At 35.0% G+C, this 18,948-nt stretch overlaps 1 pseudogene; it reads left to right on the plus strand.

Annotated features, from left to right (window-relative positions):
* Positions 1-353: 353 nt before the first annotated feature.
* LOC125118076 (transcription initiation factor TFIID subunit 13-like) overlaps positions 354-18,948 on the plus strand; it is a 105,413-nt pseudogene continuing 86,818 nt past the window's right edge.

Genomic DNA, 18,948 nt, shown 5'->3' on the forward strand with positions numbered 1-18,948 from the left:
GAAGATTACCTTAGATTCATCTTTTTTGTCTTTGAAATTCATGAAACTGGATTTCATTTTCCAAGCCATATTTATGAACTGTCAGTCAGTAGTTTTTAAAGTTTTATGATTATTAGGTAATTAATTTTTTTTGGGCCACACCTGCAGCATATGGAGGTTCCCAGTCTAAGGGTCGAATCAGATCTGTGGCCATCAGCCTATACCACAGCCACAGTGACACCAGATCTGAGCCATGTCTGTGACAGACACCACAGCTCATGGCAATGACAGATCCTTAACCCACTGAGAGAGGCCAGGGATTGAACTTGTGTCTTCCCATGGATGCTAGTCAGATTTGTTTCCACTGAGTCACGATGGGAGATCTTAGGTAATTAATTTTAATTTAAGTATAGTTGATTGATACTATTATATTAGTTTCAAGTGTTTAACAAAATGATTAAAATTTTGTAGATATACTTCATTTAAAATTATTATAAAATAACTTCCCTGTTTTGTACAACATATGTTATAGTTTATTTATTTTACACATAGTAGTTTTTAACCTCTTAATTCCCAGGTCTTATCCTGCCTCTATCACCTTCCCTCTTTCCACTAGTTTGTTCAACATATATTATATGTTTTGTACAACATATATTATAGTTTAATAATTTTACGCATAGTAGTTTTTAACCTCTGTTTTGTACAACATATATTATAGTTTATTTATTTTATGCATAGTAGTTTTTAACCTCTTAATTCCCAGGTCTTATCTTGTCTCTCTCACTTTCCCTCTTTCCACTAGTTTGTTCTATGTGTTAGTCTGTTTCTGTTTTGTTATATTTGTTCATTTGTTTTACATTTTAGACATCATATATAAATGATAATATAGTGTGTGTTTTTCTCTATCTCAATTATTTCACTAAGCCTAATACCCTCCAGGTTCATCCACATTGTTGAAAATGGTAAAATATTCTTTTTATGGAAGAATAGTATTTTTTGTGTATATATATATATATATATATGTAGTATGATTTCATATATTATATATATATACATATATGTGTGTATGTGTACCCACCATATCTTCTTCATCCATCTATTGATGTACACTTAGGTTGCTTCCATATCTTGGCTATTGTAAATAATGCTGTTAGGGATATTAGGATACATGTATCTTTTTGAATTAGTGTTTACATTTTCTTCACATATATACTCAGAAGTGGAATTGCCACATCATATACTAGTTCTATTTTCAGGTTTTTGAAGAACTTCCTTACTATTTTACATAATGTCTGCACCAATGTCCCTTCCCACCAAGAACACATGAGGGTTCTTTTTTCTCCACTTCTTTGTCAACACTTGTTATTTGTGGTCTTTTTGATGATAGCCATTATGATAAATGTGAGGTGATATCTTGTGATTTTTACTTGCAGTTCTCTAATGATTAGTGATGTTGAACATCTTTTCATGTGCCTATTGGGCATATGTCTTTGGAAAATGTCTATTCATGGCTTCTGCTCACTTTTTAATTGGGTTGTTTGTTTTCTGAATATTCAGTTTTATGATCTGTTTATATATTTTGGATACTAACTCCTTATCCATATTATTTGCAAATACTTCTCCCATTCAGTAGGTTGATTTTTCATTTTGTTAATAGTTTCCTTTGTTGTGCATAAACTTTTAATTTTAATGGGGTTCCAGCTGTTTATTTTTATTTACTTTGCTCAAGAGATATATCAAAAAATATTACTGCAATTTATATGTTCTGCCTATGTTTTTTATAGAAAATTTATGGTTTCTTTTATTCCATTTAGGTCTTTAAATAATTTGGGGGTTATTTTTGTATATGGTGTACAAAAATGTTCTAATTTCATTCTTTTACATGTAGCCATCCAATTTTCCCAGCACCACTTACTGAAGAGATTGTTTTGCCCATTCTATATTCTTTCCCCTTTCTCATAAATTATTTGAACATAAGTGAATGGTTTTATTTCTGGGCTCTCTATTGGGGTCCATTGATCTACATGTCTTTTTCTGTTTTAGTACCATACTGTTTTGATTACTATAGCTCTGTAATATAGTTGGAAATCAGGGAGCCTGATTTCTTCAGACCTGTTCTTTTTCAAGATTTTTTGGCTATATGGAGTCTTCTGTGTTTCTATAGAAATTTTAGATATATGTGCTCTTGTTCTGTGAACTATGCCATTGGTATCTTGATAGGAACTGCATTGAATCTGTAGATTCCCTTGGGTAATATGGTCATTTTAATCCATTAACATGGTATATCATTTCATCTGTTTGTATAATCTTCAATTTCTGTCATCAATGTCTTACAGTTTTCTAAGTACAGGTTTTTAATTCCTTACTAAGATTTATTCCTATATATTTTATTCTTTCTGATTCAATGGTCAATGGGATTGTTTCAATAATTTCTATTTCTGATAGTTCATTTTCAATGTATAGAAATGCAACAGATTTTTGCATATTAATTCACATCCTGCAACTTTATCAAATTCATTTTTGAGCTCTGGTAGTTTTTTGGTGGCATCTTTAGGATTTTCTATGTATAATATCACATCATCTGCTGTGATGGTTTTACTCCTTTTCTAATTTGTATTCTTTTTTTTTTATGACTACAGTGGCTAGGACTTCCAAAACTATGTTGAATAAAAGTGGAAAGAGTGGGCATCCTTATCTTGTTTCTGATCTTAGATGAAATTCTTTCAGCTTTTCACCATCAAGTATAATGTTAACTAAGGGCTTATCAGATATGGCCTTTTCAGATTGCAATGTGTTACTTCTATTACACTTTTTTGAGAGATTTTATCATAAATGTATGTTGAATTTTGTCAAAAGTTTTTCTAATTAAGATGATCATATGAGTTTTATTCTTCAATATTTCCCACATCACATTGATCGATTTGTGGATATTTAAACATCTTTGCATTCCTAGGACAAATCTAATTTTATCATGGGGTATGCTCCTAATATTGTATTGTCAAATTCAGTTTGATAAATTTTTGAGGGCTTTTGCATCTATATTCATCAGTGATGTTGGCCTTCAATTTTTTCTTGTAACATCATTGTCTGATTTTGGCATCAGGGTGGGGATGGCCTTATAGAATGAGTTCAGAAGCATTCCTTCCATTGCAATTTTTCCAGTAGTTTGACAAGCATAGATGTTAACTCTTCTCTAAATATTTGGTAGATTTTACCTGCGAAGCCATCTAGTCCTGACCTTTTGTCTGCTGGGAGGTTTTTTTAATTAATGATTCTATTTCATTATTGCTATTTGGTCTGTTAATATTTCCTTCCTTCCAGGTGAGGGGTTGGGAGATGGTACATTTCTGGGAATTTGTCCATTTCTTCCAGATTGTCCATTTTATTGGCCTATAATTGTTCATAGTAATGTATTATGATTCTCTGTATTTTTGTGGTATTGTTGGTAACTTCTTTTCCATTTCTCACTTTATTTGTTAGGTCCTTGCTCTTTCTTTGTTGTTGAGTTGGGTAAATAAGTTTTGTCAATTTTATTTATTATTTGAGAGAACCAGATGTTAGTTTCCATTGATCTTTTATATTATTTTTAATCTCTATTTCATTTATTTCTGTATGATCTTCATAAATTTTTTCCTTCTACCAGTTTTGGTTTTTTTATTTGTTTGTTTTTCTTTTTCCAGTTCCTTTAGGTGGAAGGTTAGTTTGCTTATTTGAGATATATTTTATATCCTGAGGTAGGCTTATATCACTATAAAGTTCCTTCAAATAACTACTTTTTTGCATCCCATAGTTTATTGGATAATTGTGTTTTGTTTTCAATTGTCTCAAGGTATTTCTGATTTCCTCAGTAATCAATTTGTTGTTTAGAAGAATATAATTTAGCCTCAATGTTTCTGGGTTTTTTTTTTTGCAGTAGTTTTTATTTGTTTGTTTTGTTTTGTTTTTGGTTGATTTTCTAGTCTCATAGCACTGTGGTCTGAAAAAATTCTTGCTAGTTTTCTTAAATTTACTGATACTTGTTTTATGGCCTAGCATTTGATTACTTCTAGAGAATGTTCCATGTGCATTTGGAAAGAATGTGTATTCTGATGCTTTTGATTAAATGTTCTCTATATATATCTATAAAGTTCATTTGTGAATGTCTCATTTAAGGTCAGTGTTTACTTATTGATCTTCTGTCTGGATCATCTGTCCATTGATGTAAGCAAAGTATTAAAGTACTCTACTATTGTGTTAACTGTCAATTTCCCCATTTATTTTTCTTAATATTTGCTTTATATTTAGGTGGTTTTATGCTAGGTGCACTTATATTTACAGTTGTTAAATCTTCTTTGGGTTGATCCCTTGATCAGTAGATAATGTCCTTTTTCTCTTGTTACAATCTTGGTTTTAAACTCTATTTTTCTTATCTAATTATTGCTACCTCAGATTTCTTTTCTTTTTTGTTTTGTTTTGTTTTGTCTTTTTGTCTTTTCTGGGGCCACACTTGTTGCACATGGAGGTTACCAGGCTAGGGGTACAATCGGAGCTGTAGCCGCCAGCCTATGCCAGAGCCACAGCAATGCCAGATCCAAGCCATGTCTGCAACCCACAACACAGCTCATGGCAATGCCAGATCCCTAACCCACTCTGCAAGGCCAGGGATTGAAACCATATCCTCATGGTTCCTAGTCGGATTCATTAACCACTAAGCCACAACGGGAACTCCCCTCAGCTTTCTTTTAATTTTTATTTGCATGGAGTAACTTTTTCCATTCCTTCACTTTCACTCTCTGTTTCATTAGCTCTGAAAGGAGTCTCTTGTAGGCAGTCTATACGGGTCTTGCTTTTCTACTCATTCATCTACTCTTATGTCTTTTGCTTGGAATATTTAGTCCATTTAAATTTAAATTTAAAGTAATTATGTATAGGTATGTACTTATTGTTATTTTGATAATTGTTTTTGAGTAGTTTCTATAATTCTTTTTGTTCCTTTCTTCTTTTGTTCCATTCCAGTGTGATTTGATAACTGTATTTAATATTATGTTTGGATTTTTTTTCTCTCTCTCTTGCATGTGTTTACTATTGTTTTTTGGTTTGTAGTTATTATTATAAGTTGTATTATTATTTTAAGTTGCTGATCCTTTAATTTCAAACACATTTTAATAACCTTGTATTTTTACTCTCCTCTCCCCATAATTACTGTGTTTGATATCACATTTTTTATCATTTTTATGTTTTGGATCCCTTAACTACTTATTGCAGATATAGATGATTTTAATACTTTGTTTTTAACCTTCCAAGTAGCTTTCATATGTTTGATTTACAAGCTTTATTATATATTTGCCTTTTCCATTGAGCTTTTTCCTTTCATTGCCTTCATGGTTCTGGTTGTTGCATTTACATTTTTGTTTGAAAAGGTCCCTTTAATATTTCTTGTAAATCTTGTTTGGTGGTGCTGAACTTTTTTAGCTTATGTTTCTCTGTAAAATTTTGATTTCTCCATCAAATCTGAATGAAAGCCTTGCTAGAGTATTCTTGGTTTCAGTTTTTCCTCTTTCATCACTTTAAATATATCATCCCACTCCCTTCCTGTCTGCAGAGTTTCTGCTGAAAACTCAGCTGATATCCTTATGAGAATTCCTTTGTATATAACTTGTTGCTTTTCTGTTGCTACTTTTAATATTCTCTCCTTTAAGTTATCCATTTTAGTTACAACGTGTCTTAGTGTGATTCTCTCTGGGTTAATTCTCTGTGCCTCTTGCACCTGGAAGTCTGTTTCCTTTCCCAGGCTAGGGATATTTTCGGCTATTATGGTTTCAAATATGTTCTTTGCCCCTTTCTCTTTCCCTTCCTCTGGGATCCTTATAATGTGATGTTAGCATGATTGATTTTGTCATAGAGGTCTCAAACTGTCTTCAGTTTTTTCCTTTTCTATATTCAACTTCAGTGATTTCCACTACCCTGTCTTCCAGCTCATTGATACCTTCCTTTGTATAATATTATGAACTGTTGATTCCTTCTAATATATATTTCATCTCAGTTATTGTATACTGAAAACATTGGTACCGATATGTGCATTTTGGAGTCCTCCTCATACCTTATTTGTGCTGTTCAGCACCAGTCCTAGGGCTCTAGTTGGTTCTTCTTTATATTTTGTAACTCTTTGTTTATGTTCTTACTGTGTTTCTCCAGTCTTCTCCCTAGTTTTTTGAGCATCTTTATGATCATAACCTTGAACTCTTTATTGGGTAGTTTGCTTATCTCCACTTCACTTAGTTTTTTCTTCTATGATTTTATCTTTTTTCCTTCATTTGGAATATATTCCTCTGCCACCTTGTTTTGTTTAAATCACTCTTTATTTCTATGTATTTGGTAGGTTGGTTATGTTTCCAATCTTGGAGAAGTGGCCTTATGTATGAAATATCTTCTGGGGCCCAGAAGCATGTTCCCTTCTGGTCAACAAAGTTATATGTTCTAGGATTGCACTGTGTGTAGACTTTATGTGCCTGTTTCGGTGAGCTGACTACAGTGAGCACATTAGTAAATGTGGCTGAACTTTGGTCTGGTTGGCTTCCAGGCCCTACCCTGTATGGAGGCTTCTGGCTTCTGATGAGTGGGGCTGGATATTGGCATGGCTGGCTTCATGGCCAATGGTATTCCAGATCTGGTTCTGGCCCACTGGTAGGAAGAGTTGGGTTCCCATAGCTAATGTTTGCCTGCTTATGGGAGGGGCCAGTCCCTGACATAATCCTCCACAGTCCAAGGTATTGTGGAGCTGGTGCTGTCCTACTGGTAAGAGACTTGGATCTTGGGATATATTTGGATATAGAGGGTTCTAAACCAGCCAGTGTGCTTGTTATTAAGGCTGTATTCCTTCTTAGCTAGCTGGTTGGCCTGAGAAATCCCAGGACTGGTGCTGAACAGCACGAATAAGGTATGAGGAGGACTCCAAAATGGCATATGTAAGTACCAGTGTTTTCAGGGTAGGGTATGCTCCCCAAAATGGCTGCTGTCATGTCTATGTCCCCAGGGTGAGTCCCAGTTACTTTATGCCTCTCCAAGAGTCCTTACAAAAATAGAAAATGAGTCTGACTCACTGACTCAGGCTCTTTTCAAGTTGTGGCTTCTTCCCTGGGTCTCAGACGGCATGAAATTTGGAGCAAGGGTCTCTATTTTCCAGAGCCTTTTGGCTCTCCCGAAAGTAAGTCCCACTGGCCTCAAAGCCAAAACTTCTGGGGGCTCTTCCTCCCAGCATAGCACCCCCAGGCTAGGAACCTCCAGTTTAGGGCTCAGACTCCTCATTCCTTAGGAAGAACTCATCAGTTTTAATTATCCTTCCATTTGTTGGTTGAATATCCTGGTGTTATGTATCTTAACTATTAGTCTCCACCCCCCTACATTTATTTTTTGCTGTTGTTGGCCATCCCCACAGCATGAAGAAGTTCCTGGGACAAGTAATAAACTGAGCCACAGAGTGACCCAAGCTGCTGCAGCGACAGCACTGGATCCTTAATCTGCTGCATCAAAAGAGAATTCCCAGTTTCTTCTATCTTTAGTTGTGGAAAGTATTTCCTGCTAGTTTTCATGTTTTTCCCATGAATAGTTGCTCTGTAAATAGTTGTAATTTTGACATGCTCATGGAAGAGGTGAGCTCAAGATCTTCCTAGTCTGCAGTCTTGGCTACTCACTTGTACTTAATTTGAAAACATATAGAAGTTGTCTGTAATTTGTACTTCAATAAAGTTGATTTTGCTAAATTCGGAAGGTTTTTCATATGTTGATCAATATATTCTATATTTTTATTGGCATTTTTTTTCTTTTTCAATCTTTTAATAAAATTCGTGTTAAAGTGACCAGTTATGATAATGGATTTGCTTATTGGCTTTTCTAGTACCATTAGGTTGTTTCTAGTTTGAGGCCATGTTTTCATGCCAACACAAGTGAAACCTTATTATTTCCTCCTGGTTAAGCGAAAGTTTGGTCATGATGCAGGGCCTTTATTTTTTTCTAGTAATTTTTGTTGTTGTTTTAAAGTCTGTTATATGCAATTAACATAAATTTATGCTAATATTTATATGGTACATAATTTTCTTCTATTTATTCTTTTCTTAAATTTATTTATTTTTTATTACTCAATGAATTTATTACATTTATAGTTGTACAATGATCATCACAATCCAATTTTATAGGATTTCCATCCCACAACCCCAGCACATCCCCCCACCCCCCAAACTGTCTCCTTTGGAAACCATAAGTTTTTCAAAGTCTGTGAGTCAGGATATGCTCTGCAAAGAAGTTCAGTCTGTCCTTTTTTCAGATTCCACATGTCAGCGAAAGCATTGGATTTTGGTGTCTCATTGACTGACTGACTTCACTTAGCATGATAATCTCTAGGTCCATTCATGTTGCTAAAAATGACAGTATTTCATTGCATTTAATGGCTTAGTCATATTCCATTGAGTATATATGTACCACATCTTCTTTAGACACTCATCTGTCGATACACATTTAGGTTGTTTCCCTGTCTTGGCTATTGAAAATAGTGCTGAAATAAACATTGGAGTACATGTGTATTTTTGAGTCATGGTTTTCTATGGATAGATGCCCAGGAGAGGGATTGCTGGATCAAATGTTAGTTCTATGTTTAGTTTTATGAGGAATCTCCACACTGTTTTCCACAGAGGCTGCCCCAATTTACAATCCCACCAACAATATGATGGGGTCCTTTTTCTCCACACCCTCTCCATCAATAATTGTTTGTAGACTTTTTGATGATGGCCATTCTGGCTGGCGTAAGGTGGTAGCTCATAGTGGTTTTGATTTGTATTTCCCTAATAATGAGTGATGTTGAAGACCTTCTCATGTGATTATTGGCCATCTGTTTGTCTTCTTTGGGGAATTGACTGTTTAGATCTTCTGCCCATTTTTTGATGGGGTTATTTGTTTTTTTGGTATGGAGCTACAGAAGGTGTTTATAAATTGTGGAGATTAATCCCTTGTCAGTAGATTCACTTGCAAATATTTTCTCCCATTCTGTGGGTTGTCTTTTCATTTTGTTTAGGGATTCCTTTGCTGTGCAGAAACAAGTTTAATTAAGTCCCATTTGTTTATTTCTGTTTTTACTGTCACTACTCTCAGAGGTGGATCTGAGAAGATGTTGCTGTCCTTTATGTCAGAGAGTGTTTGGCCTATGTTTTCCTCTAAGAGTTCATAGGGTATGCTCTTATATCTAGGTCTTTCATCCATTTGGAGTTTATTTTTTGTGTATGGTGTTAGGGAGTGTTCTAATTTCATTCTTTTCCCTGTGGCTGTCCAGTTTTCCCAGCACCACTTATTGAATAGGCTGTCTTTTCTCCATTGTATCTTCTTGCCTTCTTTGTCATAGATTAGTTGACTGTAGGGGTGTGGGATTAATTCTGTGCTTCTATCCTATTCCACTGATCTATATTTATGTCATCATGCAAGTACCATATGGTTTTGATGACCGTAGCTTTGTAGTATAATCTGAGTCAGGGAGCCTGATGCCTCCATCTCTATTTTTTTTTCAAGATACCTTTGGTATTCTGGGTCTTTTGTGCTTCCGAACAAACTTTAAAATATTTTGTTTGAGTTCTGTGAAAAGTGTCCTTGGTAATTTGATAGGGACTGCACTGAATCTGAGGATTGCCTTGGGTAGTATAGTCATTTTGATAATATTGGCTCTTCCAATCCAAGAGCATGATATGTCTTCCCATCTGTTTGTGTCATCTTTGATTTGTTTCATCAATGTCTTATAGCTTTCAGGGTACAGGTCTTTTGTCTCTTTAGGTAGGTTTACTCCTAGGTGTTTTATTCTTTTGGATGTGATGGTAAACGGATTGCTTCCCTAATTTCTCTTTCCGATCTCTCATTGTTACTATATAGAAATGCCATCAATTTTTGTGTATTAATTTTGTATCTTGCAACTTTGCCAAATTCATGGATGAGCTCTAACAGTTTTCTGGTAGAGTCTTTAGGAGTCTCTAGGTATAGTATCATGTTGTCTGCAAAGAGTGATAGCTTTACTTATTCCTTTCCAAATTGGATTCCTTTTTTTTCTTTTACTTTTCTGATTGCTGTGGCTAGGACTTCCAAAACTATGTTGAATAGTAGTGGTGAGAACAGACGTCTTTTTCTTGTTCCTGATCTCAGTGGGAATTCTTTCAGCTTTTCAACATTGAGAATGATGTTCACTGTGGGTTTGTCATTTATGGCCTTTATTACAGTGAGGTAGGTTCCCTCTATGCCCACTTTCTGAGGGGTTTTTATCAGAAATGGGTGTTGGATTTTGTCAAAGGCCTTTTCTGTGTCTATTGAGAGGATCATATGGTTTTTATTCTTTAGTTTGTTAATGTAGTGTATCACACAGATTGATCTGTAGATATTGATGAATCCTTGCATCCCTGGGATAAATCCAACTTGATCATGATGTACAATCCTTTTAATGTTGTTGTATGTGGTTTGCTGGTATTTTGATGAGGATTTTTGCATCAATGTTCATCAGTGAATTTGGACTGTAATTTTATTTTTCTGTGGCATCGTTGTCTGGTTTTGGTAACAGGGTAATGGTGGCCTCAAAGAATGAGTTTTGGAGTATCCCTTCCTCTGCAATTTTTTGAATAGTTTCATAGGGACAGGTATTAGCTCATCTCTAAATGTTTGATAGAATTATCTTGTGAAGCCATCTGGTCCTGGGCTTTTGTTTGTTGGAAGTTTTATAACCACAGTTTCAGTTTCAGTGATTTTGATTGGTACCATCATCTTTTCTATTTAATTTTAGTCTTGGAAGTGTGTACTTTTCTAAGAATTTGTCCATTTCTCTAGGTTTTATGTTTTATTGGCATACAGTTTGATATAGTATATCTTATGACCCTTTGTATTTCTGTGATGTCCGTTGTTACATATCCTCTTTCATTTCTAATTTTATTGATTTGAGTCCTCTCTGTTTTTTTCTTGATAAGTCTGGCTAAGTCTTTATCTGTTTTGTTGATATATTTAAAGAAACAGATTTCTTTTCATTGAACTTTTCTATCATTTTCTAAGTTACTATTTCATTGATTTCTTTTTTTATCATTTATTGATTTTTTTTCTACTGTACAGCATGGTGACCCAGTTACACATACATGTATACATTCTATTTTCTCACATTACATGTTACATCAAAAGCAACTAGATAGAGTTCCCAGTGCTACACAGCAGGATCTCATTGCTAATCCATCCTGAAGGCAATATTTATCCCAAGCTCCTAGTCGCTCCCACTCCCTCCACTTCCCCCTTGGCAACCACAATTCTATTCTCCAATTCAATGATTTTCTCTTCTGGGGAAAGGTTCATTTGTGCTGTATATTAGATTCCATATACAAGTGATATCTTATGGTATATGTCTTTCTCTTTCTGACTTACTTCACTCAGGATGATAGTCGCTAGTTCCATCCATGTTGCTGCCAAAGGCATTAATTTGTTATTTTTTTATGGCTGAGTAGTAGTCCATTGTATATATACCACATCTTCCTCATCCAGTGATCTATCAGTGGACATTTGGGTTGATTCCATGTCTTGGCTATTGTGAATAGTGCTGCAATGAACATGCAGGTGCATGTGTTCTTTTAAGTAGAGTTTTTTCTGGATATATGCCCAAGAGTGGGATTGCTGGGTCATATGGTAGTTCTAGGTATAGTTTTCTAAGGTAGCTCCATACTGTTCTCCATAGTTGTTGTTCCAGCTTACATTCCCACCAACAGTGCAGGAGGATTCTATTTCTCCACACCCCCTCCAGCATCTGTTATTTGTTGACTTTTTAATGATAGCTCTTCTGACTGGTGTGAGGTGGTATCTCATGGTAGTTTTGATTGGCATTTCTCTAATAATCAAGGATGTTAAACATATTTTCATGTGCTCATTGGCCATCTGTATATCTTCCTTGGATAAATGTCCATTCAGACCTTTTGTTCATCTTTCATTTGGATTGTTGCCTTGTTTGCTGTTGAGTTGTATCAGTTGCTTATATATTCTAGAGATTAAGCCCTTGTCCGTTGCATCATTTGAAACTATTATCTCCCATTCTGTAAGTTGTCTTTTTGGTTTCCTTTGCTGTGCTAAAGCTTGTCAGTTTGAATAGGTCCCATTGGTTTGTTTTTGCTTTTATGTCTGTTGCTTTGGGAGACTCATCTGAGAAAATGTTCATAAGGTTGATGACGGAGAATGTTTTGCCTATGTTCTCTTTGAGGAGTTTGATGATGTCTTGTCTTATATTTAAATCTTTCAGCCATTTTGAGTGTATTTTCATGCATGGTGTGAGGATGTGTTCTAATTTCATGGATTTGCATATAGCCATCCAGGTTTCCCAGTAATGCTTGCTGAAAAGACTTTCTTTTTCCCATTTTATGTTCTTTCCTCCTTTGTCCAAGATTAATTGACCATAGGTGTCTGGGTTTATTTCTGGGTTCTCTATTCTGTTCCATTGGTCTGTCTGTCTGTTTTGGTACCAGTACCACACTGTCTTGATGACTGTGGCTTTGTTATATTGTCTGAGGCCTGGGAGAGAGATGCCTCCTGCTTGGTTTTTGTCCCTTGGGATTGCTTTGGCAATTCTGGGTCTTTTGTGGTTCCATATAAATGTTTGGATTGTTTGTTCTAATTCCGTGAAAAATGTCATGGGTAACTTGATAGGGATTGCATTGACTCTGTAGCTTGCTTTGGGTAGGATGGCCATTTTTCCAATATTGATTTTTCCAACCCAGGAGCATGGAATATCTTTCCATTTCTTTGAATCCTCTTTAATTTCTTAATTAATGTGTTATACTTCTTGGTATATAAGTCTTTTATCTCCTTGGTCAGGTTTATTCCCAGGTATTTGAATTTTTGGGATGCAATTATAAAGGGTATTGTATTTTTGTATTCCTTTTCTAATATTGCATTGATAGTATACAGAAAGAAGACTGATTTGTGAACATTAATCTTATATCCTGCTACTTTGCTGAATTTGTGGATAAGTTCCAGTAGTTTTGGGCTTGAGTCCTTAGGGTTTTCTATATAGAGTATCATGTCACCTGCATACAGTGACAGTTTTATCTCTTCTCTTCCAATTTGGATGCCTTTTATTTCTTTTCTTTGTCTGATTGCTGTGGCTAGGACTTCCATTACTATGTTGAGAAACAGTGGTGTTTGTGGTCATCCTTGCCTTATTCCAGATTTTGATGGGAAAGCTTTCAACTTTTCTCTATTAAGTAGCATATTTGCTGTGGGTTTGTCATTAATGGCTTTGATTATGTTAAGGAATGTTCCCTCTATACCGACTTTGGTAAGAGTTTTTATCATGAATATATGTTGGACTTTGTTAAATGATTTTTCTGCATCTATTGAGATGATCATGTGGTTTTTAATTTTTCTTTTGTTAATATGGTGTATGACATTGTTTGATCTGCATATGTTGAACCATCCTGGTGCACCTGGGATGAGTGTCTCCTGGTTGTGATGTGTGATCTTTTTGATATCTCGTTGGATTATGTTGGCTACTTTTTCGTTGAGAATTTTGTGTCTAAATTCATCAAATATATTGCTTGATCATTTTTTTTTGGTGGTGTCCTTGCATAGTTTTGGAACTAGGGTGATGATTGCATCATAGACTGTCTTTAGGAGTGTTCCTTCTTCTTCAATCTTTTCAAAAAGTTTAAGGAGGATGGGCATAAGTTCCTCTTTGTATGTTTGTTAGAATTCAGCTGTGAAGCCATCTGGTCCTAGACTTTTATTTGTAGGAGTTTTTTATGACATATTCAATTTCATTTATAGTGATTGATCTTTTCAGTTGATCTATTTCTTCTTGATTCAATTTTTGGCATGCTGTAGTTCTCTAGAAAGATGTCCATTTCTTCTAGGTTGTGGAATTTTTTGGCATATTGTTGTCAATGGTATTCTCTTATGGTTTTATATATCTCTGTAGTATCTGTTGTGACTTGTTTTTCATTTCTTATTTTGTTTATTTGGGCTTTTTCTCTCCTCTTCTTGGTGAATCTAGCCAGAAGTTTGTCTATTTTATTTACCTTTTCAAAGAAGAAAGAAACTTAGAATCACCTGGAAAACAAGTTAAAATGACATTGGAGTTCCTGCCATGACTCGGTGCTTAATGAATCCAACTAGGAACCATGAGGTTGCAGGTTTAATCCCTGGCCTTGCTGAGTGGGTTAAGGATCTGGCATTTCCATGAGCTGTGTTGTAGGTCACAGATGTGGCTCAGATACTGAGTTGCTATGGCTCTGGCATAGGCTGGCAGCTACAGCTCCAATTAGACCCCCTAGTGTGGGAGCCTCCTTATGCCATGGGATCAGCCCTAGAATAGGCAAAAAGACAAAAAAATGGCATTAAATACATATCTATCAATAACCACCTTAAATGTCTTTGGACAGAATGCTCCATTCAAAAGACACAGAGTGGCAGATTGGATAAAAAAGCAGAATCCCTCAATCTGTTGCTTACAAGAAACTCATCTTAAATCAAATAATACTTATAGATTTAAAGTGAGCAGGTGGGAAAAGATATTTCATGCCAATGGACAAGACAGGAAAGCAGGAGTTGCAATACTCATATCAGACAATATAGGCTTTAAATCGAAGGCCATAAAGAAAGACAAAGAAGGACATTATTTAATGGATAAAGGATCCATACAAGAATGGATATTACAATCGTCAACATGTGTGCCCCACATATAGGAGTACTCAGATACCTGTAAGAAATATTAAATGACATAAAAGGAGAAATTGATGGGCATACAATCATAATAGGAGACGTTAACACCCCACTCACATCAATGATCAGATACTCTAAACAGAACATCAATAAAGCCACAGAGATTCTAAAGGAAACAATAGAAAATTTAGACTTAATTGACATTTTCAGGACATTACATCAACAAAAATCAGAATATACCTTCTCAAGTGCACATGGAACATTCTCAAGAATTGATCACATAATGGGGCACTATGCTAAACTCAACAAATTTAAGAGTATAGAAATTATTTCAAATAACTTCTCTGACCACAATGGTGTGAAACTAGAAATCAACCACAGGAAAAGAAATGAGAAAAAAAACCTACAACATGGAGACTAAACAACATGCTACTAAAAATCCCATGGGTCAATGAGAAATCAAAAGGAAATTAAAAAACACCTCAAGCACATGATAATGAAGACACAACCACTCAAAATCTATTGCAAAAGTAGTGCTCAGAAGGAAGTTTAGCAATACAGGCTTTCCTCTAAAAGAAGAAAAATCTCAAATCGACAACTTAACCTAACAGCTTAATGAAATAGAAAAAGAAGAATAAGAAAAATTAAAGTCAACGGAAGGAAGGAAATAATAAAGATCAAAGAGGAAATCAATAAAATAGAGATTCAAAAAACAATAGACAAAATCACTCAAGCCAAGATATGGTTATTTCATTGACTTCTGCTCTTATATTTATGATTTGCTTCTTTCTACTTACTTTAGGTCTTGTTTGTTCTTCCCTGTCTAACTGCTTTACATGAAAAGTTAGCTTGTTTACTTGAACTTTTTCTTGATTCCTGATGTGGGCTTTTATTGCTATAAACTTTCCTCTTAGAATGGTTTTTACTGCATCCCACATGTTTTGGAGTGTCTTATCTTTGTTGTCATTTGCTTCTAGGTATTTTTTAATTTCTTCTTTGATTTCTTCAGTGATCCATTGGTTGTTTAGTAGCGTGTTGTTTAGGCTCCCTGTGTTTTTGTTTTTTGAAGTTTTTGTTGTTGTTGTTGATTTCTAATTGTATAGCATTGTTGTTGGAGAAAATGCTTGATATGATTGCAATGTACTTAGTTACCAAGGTTTGATTTGTAGCCCAGGATATCATCAATCTTAGAGAATGTTCCATGTGCACTTGAGAAAAATGTGTGTTCTGGTGCTTTTGGATGGAATGTCCTATAAATATCTATTAAGCCCATCTGGTTCAATATTTCATTTAGGGCCTGTGTTTCCTTATTGATTTTCTGTCTGGATGATCTGTCCATTGCTGTAAATGGGGTGTTAAAGTCCCCCATGATTGCCGTGTTATTGTCAATTTCTCCTTTTAAGGTTGTTAGCAGTTGCCTTGTATATTGTGGTGAACCTACGTTGGGTGCGTAGATATTTAAAATTGTTATGTCTTCTTCTTGGATTGATCCTTTGATCATTATATAATGACCTTCTTTGTCCCTTAAAGTATTCATTTGAAAGTCTGTTTTGTCTCTTATGAGTATTACTAGTCCAGCTTTCTTTTGATCCCCGTTTGCATGAAATATTTTCTTCCATCCTCTCACTTTCAATTTGTATGTGTCCCTAGGAGTGAAGTGGGTCTCTTGAAGACAGCATATATATGGGTCTTGTTTTTGTATCCATTCAGCCAGTCTTTGTCTTTTGGTTGAGGCATTTAGTCCATTAACATTTAAGGTAATTATTGATATGTTTGTTCTTATTGCCATTTTATAAATTGCTTTGGATTTGTTTTTGTTGCTCTCTTTTCTTCCCTTCTTCTCTTGTTCTCTCTTCTGGATTGATGACTATCTTTAGTGTTGTATTTTTTTTTATTTGTGTGTATCAATTGTAGATATTTGGTTTGCAGTTACTCTGAAGTTATGATATGAGTCCATATATATATACACCAGATTGTTTTAAGTTGCTGGTCTCTTAATTGCAAGTTCATCTCCAGTGTCCTGCATTTGCACCCTCCTCTTATCATGACTTCTGATTTTGGTGGCATAATTCTGTGTGGATGATTTCCTACCTTTACTGCATATATACCTTTACTTGTGAGCCTTGTCATTTGTGGTATTTTTGTTTCTGGTTGTGGTCTTTTTTTTTTTTTTTTGGCCTAGAGAAGTTCATTTAGTATTTGTTGTAAAGCTGGTTTAGTGTTGTTAAATTCTCTTAGCTTTTGCTTATGTGTAAAGCTTTTGATTTCTCTTTCAAATCTGAATAAGAGTTGTTCTGGGTAAAGTAATCTTGGTTGGAGTTTTTGTCCTTTCACCACATTAAGTATATCATGCCATTCCTTTCTGGCCTGCAGAGTTTCTGCTTAAAAATCTGCTGATAACCTTATCAGGGTTCCTTTGTATGTTATTTGTTTCTTTTCCCTAGCTGCTTTCAAGATTTCCTTTGTCATTAATTTTGGTCAATTTGATTAATATGTGTCTCAGTGTATCCCTCCTTGAGTTTATTTTATATGGTACTCATTGCACTTCCTGGATTTGAGTGAGTGGTTCCTTTCCTATGTTAGGGAAGGTTTCAGCTATTATCTTTTCGAATATTTTTTCTGTTCCCTTCATTCTTCTCTCTTCTTCTTCTGGTATCCCTATAATATGGATGTTCATGCATTTAATGTTGTCCCAGAGTTCTCTGAGACTCTCTTCATTTGTTTTCAGTCTTTTCTCTCTTTTCTCTTCTGCATCTGTGATTTTCATTAATCTGTTCTCCACCTTGCTTATTCATTCTTCTGCCTCCTGTATTCTACTGTTAGCTGCTTCCAGAGAATTTTTTTTTGTCTTTTTGCCATTATCTTGGGCTGCTCCCATAGAATATGGAGGTTCCAAGGCTAGGGGTCCAATCGGAACTGTACTTCAGTATAATAATTTTGGTGTTCCTTCAAGTTGTAGTGTGCATCCACACTTCTTTCCTTTTAATGTATGAATAATATTCCATTGTATATATCTACTGAGTTTGTTTATGCATTCATCTGATGATAGATTTGTTTCCATGTTTTTCTTATTATAATTAGTGCTGCTATAAACATTTGTTTACATTTTTCTCTGTAGACACATATTTTCATTTGTTTTGAGTTTATATCTATTATTGGAGTAGCTGGGCCATAGGGTAATTCCATGTTTAACTATTTAAGGACCTAGCAATCTGTTTCCACAGTAAATGCACCATTTTATCTTCCCATCAACAATGTGGAAAAGTCCTAATTTCTCCAATCCTCATATTTTATGTTTTCTTCTTTAAAGATATTCTAGTAGGCATTAAATGGTATATAATTGTGTTTTCGATTTGCATTTCCTTAATGGCCAGTGACTTCTACTATCTTTTTATGTACACGTTGTCCATATACACATCTTTGAGGAAATATCTATTCAATTCTTTCCCCAGTTATTTAACATTTTTGAATTATTAGTAATCTTTATATACTCTGGATGTTATCCCTTACCAGATATATGATATACCAATATTTTCTCCTAGTCCTCATGTGTTTTTTCACATCCTTGATAATATGTTCTTTGACACACAAAAGTTTTAAATTTTTTATGAAGTCCAATATACCTAGATATTGTTTTACAGCTGAAACTTTATTGTCAAATCTAATTCTTTGTCAAATCTGAAGTCATAAAGATTTACCAGTATGTTTTCTTCTAAGAGTATTATTCTCTTGTATTTAGGTTATTGATCAATTTTGAATTAATTTATACAGAGAATGTGGTAAGTATTCAACTTTATTACTTTGCATGAAGACATCCAGTTTTTCCAGCATCATTTGTTGAAGAGGCTGATTTTTCTCCATTAGATGGTGTGGCACACTTATCAAAAATAAACTGGCCATTAGTTCTCGAAGTGGCACAGTGGTTACTGAATCTGACTAGGAGCCATGAGGTTGTGGGTTTGACCCCTGGCCTTGCTCATTGGGTTAAGGATCCAGCATTGCCATGAGCTGTGGTGTAGGTTGCAGATGCGGCTTGGATCCCACGATGCTGTGGCTCTGGCGTAAGCTGGCAGCTACAGCTCCGATTTGACCCTAGCCTGGGAACTTCCATATACTGCGGGAGCAGCCCAAGAAATGGCAAAAAGACAAAAAATAAATAAATAAAAATAAACTGGCCATAGATGTTTGACACTTTATTACATTGATCTATAGTTAGACCTTTATTCACACTATTTTGACCACTGTAGCTTGGTAGTAGACATTGAAATCAAGAAATGTGAGTTTGGT

The sequence above is a fragment of the Phacochoerus africanus genome, chromosome X, assembly GCF_016906955.1.
Source record: "Phacochoerus africanus isolate WHEZ1 chromosome X, ROS_Pafr_v1, whole genome shotgun sequence".
Lineage (NCBI taxonomy): Eukaryota > Metazoa > Chordata > Mammalia > Artiodactyla > Suidae > Phacochoerus > Phacochoerus africanus.